The sequence below is a fragment of the Ruditapes philippinarum genome, unplaced genomic scaffold (assembly GCF_026571515.1).
Source record: "Ruditapes philippinarum isolate M1 unplaced genomic scaffold, ASM2657151v2 ctg3288_1_1_1_1, whole genome shotgun sequence".
Taxonomy (NCBI): domain Eukaryota; kingdom Metazoa; phylum Mollusca; class Bivalvia; order Venerida; family Veneridae; genus Ruditapes; species Ruditapes philippinarum.
Window position 1 is genome coordinate 29,370 of NW_026864963.1, and position 13,515 is coordinate 42,884.

Here is a 13,515-nt window from a genome sequence, read left to right on the forward strand (position 1 = left end):
TATCATATGTTTGATTTTTTGAGATTACTGAAAAATAATTGTTGTCTTTAATTGGTCAATGATTGATATTCTTTTATTTTCAGATTTTAAGGGCTTCTCCTACCATAGGTATAATGTTAAACTATTACAAATATAGTCGCCGGTTTCTACCGGCGACTAATTATGTCACCGGACCTTTCTGTTCTTTATCATAAACTACCTGAAATAGGGGAAATAACTCATTTTATACTACCTGAAATAGGGGAAATAACTCATTTTATACTACCTGAAATAGGGGAAATAACTCATCTTATACTACATGAAATAGGGGACATAACTCATCCTATACTACCTGAAATAGGGGACATAACTCATACTGCCTGAAATAGGGGAAATAACTCATTTTATACTACATGAAATAGGGGTCATAACTCATCTTATACGAGGGCTGTCCAAAAAATTCGTGCACTGCAGTTATTGTCGCGAGAGTTATTGATAAAATAACATGAATTATATATCACTTTAAGGGAAAATCTGTCTCAAATAAGAAAACAAAAGAAAAAGACGTGTAACCGACGTGTTAGGAAAACGAATAGTCATACCGTTACCTTAGTAACGTAATACCGGCGCACAACAAAAACTTGGGTTAGTACATTACTTTGATGAATCACTGTATCCTTAAAACACTACATATAAACGTTAAAATTAAGGGGAAAGTGTGTGTACGTATTCCTGATGTCACTATAAAATATGACGTCATTTGCCTTAATGTAACAGTCGTAAACAAAAATTTCCGTGCGGTAGCCAATACAGTCATTACGTAAAATTGTCAGTCGCTAAACGTCTGGAAATATGGACAATCATTAAAATTTTGCACAAATATTGGTAAAACACCGACGGATACCTACAAAGAACTTAAAAGAGCAAGCGGGACCAGTTCAATGTTACGAAGGCTGTTTTTTTAAATGGCACAAACGCTTTGTTGAGGGGCGAATGTCAGAAGACGATGACAACTGATCAGGCAAACGTCCGTCCGTGGAAGCGGCGCATGTGACGAGGGTTGTCCAATATATTCGTGCAATGGTGGAATATGTTACATGTAGGTTGTATAAGAACAATAAAAACTACAAAATACTTTGAATCAGTCATTCTTCTATTGACAGTAAAACAAATTACGACATAAAAAGCAAATGGCACTTTACAAGCAACAATTAATACAATCACAGTAATGAACTAACTCAATTTTTTGTCGTGCGCCGGTATTACGTTACTAAGGTAACTGTATGACGATTCGTTTTCACGATACACCGGTTACACGGCTTTTTCTTTTGTTTTCTTATTTGAGACAGATTTCCCCTTCAAATGATATATAATTCATATTTTTTTATCAAAAACTCTCACGACAATAACTGCAGTGCACGAATTTTTTGGACAACCCTCGTACTACATGAAGTAGGGGACATAACTCATACTGCCTGAAATAGGGGATATAACTCATCTTATACTAAATGAAATAGGGGACATAACTTATCTACTACATGAAATACAGGACAAAACTCATACTGCCTGAAATAAGGGACATAACTCATCAAATACAACCTGAAATTGGGGACAGAACTCATCTTATACTACCTGAAATAGGGAACATAACTCATCTTAAACTATCTGAAATATGGGAAATAACTCATCTTATACTACCTGAAATAGGGGAAATAATCCATTTTATACTACCTAAAATAGGGGACATAACTTATCTTATACTACCTGAAATAGAAGACCTAACTCATCATACACTGTCTGAAATAGGGAACATAACTCATCTTATACTACCTGAAATATGGAAAATAACTCATCTTATAGACCCTTCTCAAATTATATGCATACCTGGAATTCCAGAACCAGAACGAGGTTTAAATGGCACGAATGTAAACACACTGTCCACTCTTATCTCACTATATAGCCACGATGTCGGGTGTTAATAAAGAAAAGTTCTTATTATCATTTTTGTGTGCCAATGTGCTATTCTGATGGTAAATATAATTTACCATATTCCAAAGGATAAAGATTAAAAAAACACACAACAAATTATGGATGACTAACTTTCTAAGATAAGAAGGGATAAAGGGTCATTGTAAAAGGTAAGCACCTAAAAATAATATTTTGTAAACTTTGACCACTTTATGAACAGAATAATATTTTTGTAAAAATACAGATTTTGTATATTTAGAATAAAATAATGGGACTGCTTGCTTTTAATCTAACAGTTATAACAATTTAAACTTGTAAATTGTAAATTATTATCAGTTCAAATTTATGTTACAAATAGAGGATTGAAGCTGACTAAATAGTTATCATGTCATTCCTTATAAATATAAATAAATATATGTTGTATATTTTGGGTCACTGAATCTACTTGGTGTGTTCCAAACATTTTAAACTGAGGATTACAACTGGACTTAAAAATGGTTCACCAGTGATTAATTTGGTTGAACAAACAACTCCAATTAAGAAGGCCACTTGTATGAAAAATTCTTTCACCAAAGAAAATGCTCATTGATAGGTAATTTTTATGATAAAGTCACTGATTTAACACACATATTCATCATTTCATTTAAATACATATAATATAATGCTTATTTATGTTTAATAAATGTATTTGCTTTTAATATAGAAAAAAATCATTTAAATTCTCACTGATATTGAATAAATAATATGTTTTGGTAAAATATATATCTTTCAGCATTGTCTATAATGAAGATGAAGAAGATAATGCAACAAGTACCAATTGCCAACCATCTACATCTTATGGGTCTACAGAAACACAGGAAGAAAAATATATTTAAATGCTTCATGAGGCTTGAACTGGAGGAGACCAAAAAGATGTAAAGACCCTGCAACTCAGCTGAGTTTGTATTGAAATTACAAAGGAACATGCACACGTTCGCATTTGTGTCATTGTTACATGGATGCATGTCAGATGTTGAGATCTAATTGAACTTTTTGAAACTGGTGATGATGTGATGATTTTTATATGTATATATAAATTGGTATTCAATAAAAAAAAGGATAATAAAAACAATATAATATTAGGAAGTATTATAAAGTTTAGTCTTTATTAAAATTTTGAAATAAATAAGAAAATTCATTCTTTCTCTGTAATCTATGGCATTTCCCTTAATTATATTGCGCAATGGTAGTATTGGAAGTACAAATTAAAATTCATAAAGTACATGTATACATAGAATTTGGCTAGGCAGAAACTATAGTAAACGGTCTATATAACTGAGTCAATAAATGTTTGATATAATCCACCCAATACACATCTGATAAAGATTTACCACAGGTCATTAGGGGCTTATCTGTAAGATTCAATTTGCAATTACCTTTATGTTGGCATCAAGAATCCATAAATAACAGAACAACAAAGATTATATAATACAAGACACCACAGATTTATATCTATAAACCTTATATTATGTTAGGAAATATCTTTATGACAGCAAAATTGAAACCGAAAGTAAAAAAAAAATCTCTTCTCTTACTCACCTCTTAAACCATAAATGGATACCTCATAAATATAATTGAATTATTTATAGAGGGATTAACTTTGTCTTGATTAATATATAACTCTACAAATGAGAAATTAATTTTAGGAACCAAAGATAAGTCGATTTCATTGTATACACAGCTATACTGGCTTATCAGCTTGCCAGTTATGCCTCGTTCTGGTTCATGTTCTAAAAATAGCTGTATAATAATAAGAATGGTCTATACTACCTGAAATAGGGGAAATAACTCATCTTATACTACCTGAAATAGGGGACATAACTCATCTTAAACTACCTGAAATAGGGGAAATAACTCATCTTATACTACCTGAAATAGGGGAAATAACTCATCTTATACTACCTGAAATAGGGGAAATAACTCATACTACCTAAAATAGGGGACATATACTAGAAATAGGGGACGTAACTCATCATATACTGTCAGAAATAGGGGAAATAACTCATCTTATACTACCTGAAATAGGGGAGATAACTCATCTTATACTACCTGAAATAGGGGAGATAACTCATACAGAGACATGCAAATGAACATTTATTGTTATAATATGTAAATTAAGTTGTTTTCAGTTTACTTTTATAATCAAAGACATTCTTAAATTAATGGTCAAACATATAGAATACTGAAGAACAATAATGACAATAAAGATTTGAAAAAGCAGCGCCCTTAACCAGTGCACGACAATTTGTCATAAGACAGTTGTTTTCACCAAAGCAGCTTTGATGTAAGTTTTGCAGCTTTATATATTTGTATAAAAATAACTGATAATTTTCACTTTTTAACAATAAATTTTTCTTGTATTACTCATATTTCAATATGATAATGTTCCAGGCATTCATTTATACAAGCAAGTTAAAGTAGTAAAGTACCTTAATTTTATGTTTTGTTAAAGGTTGACCTGGTTCCGGGACAACTTCTATCACATCAAATATGATTATCTGAAAAACAGAAATAAATCAAATGAAAATCTACAAATATATATGTAGATAGGACAAAGATGTTTTTACATTCAGATGTTTTGTTAGTCTACTAACAGAATGAGTGACAGCAGGACAGTGTGACAGATGGAAAAGGGCAAATCTATATATCCCCAGTAATGGGAGCACAGAATAATCAAATACAATGTTCAGTCAAATCTGTGTACAGCAGCCATGGAAGGGAAGGAGTTGAAGTAGCTGCTGTATAGAGAGAGAGAATAAAATACTAGAACTCTGCGAGTCGGATGTGTCGCCTTGTGAACAATATAGTTTAGGAGAAATGGCCAGGACAAAAATGAAATATGAAAACTAACAAAGGGCAATAACTCAAAAAGTAATAAGTGCAGAGCAGCAGTTTCTGTGCACTGCAATTCTTATCAATAAGATCTATCATCCTATGAAGTTTCAAGTCCATATCTTTTAAAATTTATGAGTAATAGCCTGGACAAAAATAAAGTTTGAAAATCAATAAAGGGTAATAACTCACAAATAAGAAGTGCAGAGTACTGGTTCTTGTATACTGCACTTTTTCTTAATGAGATCTATCATCCTATGAAGTTTCATGTCCATAGCTTTCATACTTGAGGAGAAATGACCAGGACAAAAATAAAGTATGAAAATTAACAAAGGGCAATAACTCAAAAAATAAGAAATGCAGAGTATCAGTTCTTGTGCACTGCACTTCTTCTTAATGAGATCTATCATCCTATGAAGTTTCAAGTCCATAGCTTTTATACTTTCGGAGAAATGGCCCGGACAAAAATTAAGTATGAAAATTAACAAAGGGCCATAACTCAAAAAATAAGAAATGCAGAGTACCGGTTCTTGTGCACTGCACTTCTTCTTAATGAGATCTATCATCCTATGAAGTTTCAAGTCCATAGCTTTTATACTTAAGGAGAAATGGCCTGGACAAAATTAAAGTATGAAAGTTAACAAAGGGCAATAACTCAAAAAATAAGAAATGCAGAGTACCGGTTTTTATGCACTGCACTTCTTCTTAATGAGATCTATCATCCTATGAAGTTTCAAGTCCATAGCTTTTTTAGTTGAAGAGAAATGGCCCAGACAAAATTAAAGTATGAAAATTAACAAAGGGCAATTACTCAAAAATTAAGAACTGCAGAGTACCGGTCCTTATGCACTGCACTTCGGGTTATTGAAAGAAGCATGCATACCAAGTTTGAAGTCAATCAGACTTGTAGTGACTGAGCTCCGGACAAGCTTTTGGGGATGCCGACACCGACGCCGACACCGCCGACAAAAGTCTTTTCAAGGCGACACAAAAATGATAATTTAGCTTGTTTGAAAGACATCATTTTTACAATCTGATGTATGATTAATCGAACAATGATCACAACGTTCAATTTACACCAACTAAATTAAATAACAAGTGTTTTCTCATGATAAAAACACTTACCGCTAGTTCATATTTTACTGTACATGTAAACTTGAAACTTTAAACACTTATTATATAGACTAATTAAAAAACGTTTCTTATGTTTCTTGTCTTTTCATGCTAATTACCCTCAAATATGTAAATAAAGACCAAATTAGGGTAAAGGAAAATGTGGTCTTTTGCGACAAGGTTAAAATTGACTAGTGCAATACTCACTCTTCCTCTGGCAAGAATGTCTTCTCCAAAACAGTAATTGGTTCCTATGGCAACATAACCTTTAACCCCTGATACTGTCTCCTCTGACTTTAGCAGTACATATTTCAAGGCTGTGACATGCTCCATTTCTTCCATCTCTATTCTGTAAAGATATCAAAATTGTTTCGATTACAGCATAGAAACACATTCAAGAAAGACAAGAACCGGTTGATACGGGTGATGCTCCACGAGAAGGTTTTGGACACAGGAAAGTATAAAAAAAATGAACAAAGGGCAAAAACTCCAAAATTAGGCAAGGCAGAGTAATTATGTTTATTTTTGCACTGCACATCTATTCAATGAGATCTATCTATCTATCCAGTTTCATGATGATATCTCTTATAGTTTCAGTTATGTCAAGGGTAAAATTCAAAGTGTAAAAATGTACAAAGGGCAATAACTCCAAAATTAGACAAGGCTGTTTTTAGGTTCTTCAGCATTGCAGTTCTATCCAATGAGATCTACCTACCTACAAGGTTTCATGTTGATATCTCTGATAGTTTTAGAGTTATGTCCCCGACGAAAGTCAAAAAGTAAAAATAAACAAAGGGCAATAATTCAAAAAATAGGCATGGCAGAGTTACAGTTCTTGTGCACTGCACACCTACTCAATGAAATCTATCTACCTACAAAGTTTCATGTTGATATCTTATAATATTAGAGTCATGTCCCAGACAAAGTTCAAAGTGTCAAAATTAACAAGAGGCAATAACTCCAAAATTAGGCAAGACAGAGTTATGGTTCTTGTGCACTTCAAACCTACTCAATGAGATCTATCTATCTGTAAAGTTTCATGTTGATAACTCTTATAATTTTACAGTTATGTCCCTGACAAAGTTCAAAGTGTACAAGTAAACACAGGGCAATAATTCAAGTATTAGACAAGGCAGAGTTACGGTTTTTGTGCACTGCACACCTACTCAATGAGACCTATCTATCTACAAAGTTTCATGTTGATACCTCTTATAGTTTTAGAGTTATGTCCCAGACAAAGTTCAAAGTGTAAAATTAACAAAGGGCAATAATTCAAAAATTAAGCAAGGCAGAGTTACGGTTCTTGTGCACTGCACACCTACTCAATGAGACCTATCTACCTACAAAGTTTTATGTTGATAACTCTTATAGATTTAAAGTTATGTCCCAGACAAAAGTCAAAAAGTAAAAATAAAAAAGGGCAATAATTCAAAAATTAGGAAGGGCAGAGTTATGGTTCTTGTGCACTGCACACCTACTCAATGAGATTTATCTACCTACAAAGTTTCATGTTTATACCTCCTATAGTTTTTATGGTTATGTCTCGGACAAAGTTCAGTGTCAAAATGGCAATAAAAGGGCAATAACTCCAAAATTAGGAAAGACAGAGTTACTATTCTTGTGCACTGCACACCTACTCAATGAGATCTATCTACCTACAAAGTTTCATGTTGATACCTCTTGTTGTTTCAAAGTTATGTCCCAGACAAGAAAAGCGGACGGACGGACATACTCACAAAATGGTACTTATGTGACTTTTCCTTTCATCTTTTTGGCCATTTTTAATCACACAAGGCTTAAAAAAAGACACACAAGTAAATACTTTGTGAAAATGTCTGCACAACTGTCTAAAACTACATGTAGTTTTGAACAAAAAGTTTAGAATTCAGAAGCTACCTTTTTTTCTCCTATAACTGCAACAGGTACAATGTATATTAAACACATGTTTTCATCTTTAGTTACACTTAAAAAGTCATACAAAAATATATAATGCATCATATTTATAAGCTTGAAGATTTACACAACCAATGTTGTTTTTTTTACTGGTCGGGGACCATCAACCGGACACTTTTTGAACATTTTTTTCGTACAGATTTCATAATTTTTAACCTAGAGATAAAAAAGTTGACACAGTTCAGCTAGGTTCTTCTCCTAACTAACAAACTAGTTTGTTTATTTCTGAATGTATTGACTCTTATATCTGAGGCTCGACAAGGAGCGTATGAAAATTACCTAAATTGTCAACACTACAGTACCATGTGTCCGAACAGATATGTACATGACGTGATTTAATTCAGATAAAAGCTTGGGTGCTTTGATTTTTGACTTTTAACATGATATACAATATTTCAGCAACAAATGCTGAAGTTTTGGATATTCTATTGTTTACTCTGCAAATGATTATAGCTGGTAAATGAGGTCAGGCATTGCTCTTGGCCCCCAAATTTCAACGTCAACATTCTTGAAATAGACATTAAAATATTACCATTTACGGAGGTTGAAATAAATTTATTTATTTAATTTTAGAAGAAACATGCATTTATTGTTGATATAAAAATGACTGACCACCACTGAACAAAGAAAATTCTAAATTAAGCATTTTTGGGGCTGTCCGGGTTTGGTGGTCCCCAACCAGTATATTTACTTAAATTAGAAAGAGTTATTCCATTATTACTTGATAATATTCTTGTCAAACAATGGTCAGTATCTAAAGTATTTATTAGTTGTTGGAGGGAATTGACCCCATTTTTCATACTATAGATTGTTTGATATTTAGGCAATTATAACTGCCTGTCTAGAGAAACTTGAAAAAAGAATACCTTTTCACATATTGTCAGAGTTTACATGTCTAAAGTACATTTATATATAACAAAGAAAATACAATTTACAAAGTTACAAATAATGTAGAAATAGTTTTAAATCTTGATAAATATAACCCATATATCATTATACTATGTAAAAGACATTTATTAAAATATTATGATAACCCTCTTTCACATTTTAAAAGAAAATATTCATTTTATGAATGGTAAAGGGAAGTAATACAGTATTTTTGATTTTGGTTAACTCCCCTTTTAACTTACTAAATAACACTACACATTAGGATCTGACGACCAGCAATAGGTGTCACCTTTTTGTGATTTTTCAAACAGCCAATTATCAGTGCGCTTTCACAATTTTTAAGGCAATGTGGTTTCTAATTTTGTCCGCTGGAAAACCAATACTGAGTGAGGTAATTTTCACGCTTTCAAGAGCAAATATGGTGTTGTCCATGTAGTAGGCAGGCTGGCAATACAATCTTGCCCATTAAAAAATGGGTCTGTTATATATAGTTTACTTGTCTCAAATTAGTTCAAACTACTTTTTTTCTTACAAAAATCAACAATGTGTTTTACTTTCACGAACAGCAAAATTTTGATACTGATTTGTCTATTTTATGCCTATATGTAATAAACGGGTTCAACTGCTAAAAATAGCTTTCTTAGGAAATCCGAATCATAATGATATAATGTATTGATATGACAATATATACAGTGGTAATCAGATCTTCATGTAAGAACTAAGTAGATCTGAAGTTTCTTCAATGTGTGTTAAATTACCTGAACATTTTGTTTACGATACAAAAACTAACTCAGGATATTCTTTTTATTAAACTTCATTAGGTGGACCAAAAATGATTTTTTAAATGTTTAAAGTGACCAATTATGTCAATTTGCTTAATTTCTCTTGGTAGTGTATTACATTATTAATTCATAGCACTGTAATAAAATTTTACATTTTTCCTTCCCAGAGAAATGATATGTTAAAAGAATTGTTTACATAAATCAGAACAAACACAAAATACAATTTTTTAAATAAATGCTAAAGATATTGTTTTCCAAGATTGATACCTCTAATTATCCATGTTATTTTTTAATTAATGAGACCAATTAAGTATCTTGCCAATTAAATTTGCCACAGTTAATTTTCTAATGACTATAATTAAAATTCTTAATTACCACACACATTTTCTTAATTATAATAATCAATAACTTTAATTAACACCTTTACAATTGTTTGAAGTTTCTTTGATGAGAGAAAGATCAAAGTGGTAATTATCATACTGATATAAGATGTGTTGAAATAATTAAAAACCAAACTGATAAAGATAATTAAATGATAATTTTATGTCCATGAAACAATAAGATGTCTCCAGCTATAAATATTCTTGGTAATCTGTCCCAAGCCATCATATTATAAACACAAGCCAAAGAATAAACCACATCCAAGCTGTATTACAATAAAAACATGGATATTATCTCAGCTGCCAAAACTCTCCAACAACAACTGGTTGCCCTTAACAACAGTGACTTAACCATTTCACTTTTAGGTAATACATTCATTTTTCATTTCTTAAAAGAACCTTATTTTGCACTGTTCATTGATTCTCCACTAAACATTCAAATTAGGCTGTAAGTAATAGTGAATAATTGACATTTGCGAATAGTTACCCAGACACCATTTTTAGTTGGTACAACTCATGTATAACATTGAACACATACTGGTTCTTTTAACATTTCACCAAAAAACTTGTAATATTTCCTGAAATTAAGTTACCAAGAATTCGAGATTTGTACAAAAACAGATACGTTACCATTTTTCCAATTGCTTTCAGAGACTAGATAGAAATAATTAGCATGAATATACACGATTTAGAAATTTATTATCATTCTTTCAGCATTATAGCACCAGTATATATTACAAAATATTATGCATTAATATGCATTTTAAAAAAAAAATCTACGTCTAAGAATAGCTTTTGAACTTGAGCTGATGAAAATCTTACTTATTAATCAGACTTGTTTATTCCAAATACATGAGTTACTTATTTAAGCATTTTAGGTCAATAAAAATACTGATGTTCCATACTTATCTAATGACACAATGTTGCTCGGATTTACTTAACAGTATAAATTTAGTCCGCTAAGTGGAAACAAATATTAAATCATAGTAACGTATCTGTTTCACAGTTATTCTATGAACAAAATAATGAAAAACCCTGAACACATAGAAAGATATCCATAAAGTTTTTTAAACAACTGACCAATAAATGATATGTCTGAACCAGTACTTTTAATATTAAACAGAACACACAATTTCATTTAAAGTTTTTTTTAGGTTTTATTGTTTTATGTGTAGCTTCAAATAGTCAAATAACATTGTGACTTTAAGAAACAGATTGAACTTAACAAGAACATTTGAATAAAGACACTCATCAATTAGAATATTAATTAGCTAGATTTATGTGAGTGTTTCTGACATAGACTAGTGTGAATTGACATTCTGTTGTCTTTTTGGTTCATCTGCTGTTCAATTGTCTTTATTTTTTCTATATACTTTTTCTTTATATACTGGTACAATCTCGATCCTTGATTTTGTCATACTTCGTGATATGAGTAAGCGTACATGTATATGCTTATCTACATTTAACAAAATTATATCAGAAACAATGGTACCGCTTAAAGAAAACCAACTTAGTATTATAATCAATCCATATATATTATGTGCACCTCCAAGATTTTGAGCTATATCCAATTAGTCCATCCCTACCATAGACAGAAAATCTTGATACGACCCTGACTAAAACTAACGGGCATTCATTTAAAAATACTTTAATATGTTTTATTCATAAAGTTACAGGGCTGTTATATATTGCCTAACCATATATTACTTATTTTAACCAAAGTTTTGTTGAAGATTTAGTTATATATATTAAACAGTACTCAAATCTCATTCTGAACAGATACGTTACTATGATAAACAGAAACGTTACCAGAAGTTATACAGTCATCTACATTTTATTTTTAATACAAATTTTGCAAACCAAAAAGATATCAACATATATTTATTCCAGGAAATAAAACAGTAAATCTTTATATGTTTCTTTCCTGTTTTTCAACATTTTATTTTCTAGAAAACTCAACTAATCCTTGAATTTCAAATTCCTGATTCACATTTTTAGTTTTCCAATTAAATCGAGATCAAAGCATCATTTATTGGCTACATGTACGTTATGCTGTGATTTTTTACATGAAACTATTTCAAAATTGAGCAAAATCGTCAATTAAGATTCAAACAATAAATATTGGTAACGTATCTGTTGGTAACGTATCTGTTGGTCAAAAAACTAAAATATATCAGATATACAAACATGTTTGCCAAATATATTGAAATATTAAGTTTTGTAAAGCATATATTTGAATAATGCATAAATGCGATCCTACTTTTAAGTACTGGTAATAGTAAATGTTTCTCAGTGGGATATCATGGTAACGTATCTGTTCACTTTAAAGTATAATCCAAATTGCCTCATCATTGCAAAGGCATTGTGGTTCTAGCATGTATATTGTCGTCAAAATTATTTTTGAATAATGAAATATGATAAAACTTGAGTTCAATAGCAAACTATTAATATGTTACAAGTTCATATTACTCTTACTCAGGTTTACCTGAAGTGTGGTAACGTATCTGTTCAATATATGAGGGACATGCATTTCAGCTGGCAACTTTTTTTCAAATTCACTGTAGAAAACAATAAAAATCGCTCACTTAGACAATTAAACTAAAACTTAATACTAAAGCAATTTTTCTTCAACACATGTTTCAGGTGAAAATATGTAAAACCAACAGTTATAAAGGCACCAAGCCTGGGGACATTACATAATGGGTTATACAGCACCTTTGCATGATAATATTTTCGTATAGATCTAACAGACTAAGTCATTAATTTGGATGCTTTACATACATGACTATGTAATGAAGCAATGGAATGCCCAAAAAGTATTTTTCAACTGCAGTGCAACAAAATATACTCGAGGGACAGAATATTTTCTAATTTGCACGTTTAGTGGAGAATCAATGTGTTACCATTTCAATGAAGCATTTTAAAATCTTGTTCTTTATCTGTCTGTAACCAGTTTATTACTTAAAATACTGTATATTTAACAGCATAAAACAGTGTATTTGTTATATCTCAATGACAATAAAGATTTTAATACATGTTTCTTTATTATTGCAGATGGCCAGCTAGAAAATCTAGGATGCCAGTCTATGATGTCAAGTATAGCAGAGAGCCAGTCTCATCATTTACGTCTGCTGCTGCGTGTTTCAGTCACAGAAGGTGTACATAACATGTACCAACATTACTCCAGCGACAAATGGGCTCAGGTATACATGCTTTTTTTCATTCTATTATCACAAGTTTAATATAGTAATTTATATATTCATAATTTATATGAAGTAAATGGGATTTCAAAGCATAAATTTGTGTAATTCTATTATCACAAGTTATAGCAATTGTTATATTTATCAAGAAGAAACTGGTATTTCAGAGCTAAATTCTATTTGTTCAATCTGTCTTGGGAAAGAACATCCAATTGCTGTAAGCCCTTGTTTCTATTCAATTTCTTCATTGTTTCATTTATCATCAAGATAAATATCAAGATAAGATTTATCATCATCATAACAATGTTCATATATTTTTTCATTTCTTATTTCAGGTTGAGAACACAGCTAGAACAATCAAGTCAACAATTGAGGTCGATA

At 31.2% G+C, this 13,515-nt stretch overlaps 1 pseudogene; it reads right to left on the reverse strand.

Moving 5' to 3' along the window:
• The window catches only part of LOC132727426 (cleavage and polyadenylation specificity factor subunit 1-like), a 64,514-nt pseudogene that overhangs the window by 12,029 nt on the left and 38,970 nt on the right, over nucleotides 1-13,515 (reverse strand).